Genomic DNA, 1,342 nt, shown 5'->3' with positions numbered 1-1,342 from the left:
AGAAATCCATTTCTTTCCATGAAACGAGGACGCCAGTCGCCATACTTGTAGGGTCGATGATATAGGCACCCCGGGAGAGAGTCGCTGAGGAGACACTCAACAAGTAAAAGGTACAAAGAGAGAGAAATACATCGGAATCAACGACAATCTGCTACCGACAACCTCCCTCTTCCACGTGCTGTATGTGTCGTCGCCACCACCTTCATGCGTAATGAGGCGCTGCCGTGTGCGCGGTCGTGACGCAGATTCTTAGGTACAGCTGGATGAGAAAACGGAAAGCATGTCAAGTGTATAAATATACGCCCCATGGGCTTTTAGAAGATGAATGCTATGTAAGCCTATTCTTTATTGATTGAGCTTGCTTAGACTTCTTTTCTCCTCCTTGCGAATAAGGAGTCTACGAAGACTCTTCGGTTCTCACTTCTTCCGCTGTCCTTAAGAATCGTCCGCCCGCTCGCGCGCGGCAGCGGGAGGCGCCGTCTCACTTTCCCTTCTTTCTTTCTCTCCCCGAAACAGAATGGAGGATGACATAACGAAGGAACTTTCCAGTTCCTTCCTCATCTTTCGCCTTTCAAGATGGAGGTCGGGTCTGGTCGTCCTTTTCTCGCGAAAAAAGAATGAGAAGATGTGTTTTAGATGAACACACGACTGAAGATTCTTCTCTCCTGTCGTCTCTACTAGTGGAGAGCGCGGCAGGGTTTCCGTTGATTCCTCTTCGCTACTCCATCAAGCTTGACTTTGTTGTGTGTCCCTTGTAGCATTGCGGTGTATATACACCTCAAGTCAGCCTTGGAGTGTGTGTCGATGGTTTCATCACTGCGTTGGTCTCAACTTCAGGATCGTTGACTATACGAGGCCCAGTTTCACATGCACATCACCTTTTTCTTCTCTTTTCTCTAGATTCTCGAAACCCGTGGACGTCTCTTCGCTTTCTTTCTCGTCCGTTTCTTCGTCTCGTCTTCACCTGAGCACTGGATACCCTTCAAGTCTAATCAAAAGACTCTCTATCCTTCCATCGGTCTCTTGAAAGGCTCGCCGCTTCGACCCCCTTTTTCTCGGCTTTCTCCATTCCTTTTTCTCTTCTCTCTTTCCATAGTCACTAGCTCCTCTTCATTTCTTCTTCTCTCTCCCTTTTCTGTTTCTTCTTCTCGGTCTTCTCTTTCTTTCTTTTCGTCTCAAACACATGTTTCTTCTTTTTGCCCCTGTGGCGGAGAATTGAGAAGTGAATGTCTCCTGGCCTTTCTTTCTTTCTTCCGAGCGAAAGAGTGACAAGGGGGGTTCCTTCCTTCTCTGTTCTGTCGTTGCTCTCCACTCCTTGGCCTAGGAATTCACCTGCCTCCTT

The 1,342-nt window shown here is 47.9% G+C and overlaps 1 protein-coding gene across 1 annotated transcript in view; it reads left to right on the top strand.

The window, feature by feature from the left end:
- Nucleotides 1–576: 576 nt before the first annotated feature.
- Nucleotides 577–1,342, top strand: part of CSUI_001575 (vacuolar protein sorting-associated protein 13) — a gene marked incomplete at its 3' end in the record, with an annotated part of 41,717 nt that continues 40,951 nt past the window's right edge. The window contains exon 1 of the mRNA XM_068061780.1: nt 577–582. The remainder of the gene's footprint in view (nt 583–1,342) is intronic.

Source organism: Cystoisospora suis (genome assembly GCF_002600585.1).
Source record: "Cystoisospora suis strain Wien I chromosome Unknown contig_635, whole genome shotgun sequence".
Classification (NCBI taxonomy): domain Eukaryota; phylum Apicomplexa; class Conoidasida; order Eucoccidiorida; family Sarcocystidae; genus Cystoisospora; species Cystoisospora suis.
This window is presented reverse-complemented; position numbering and strand designations above follow the sequence as displayed.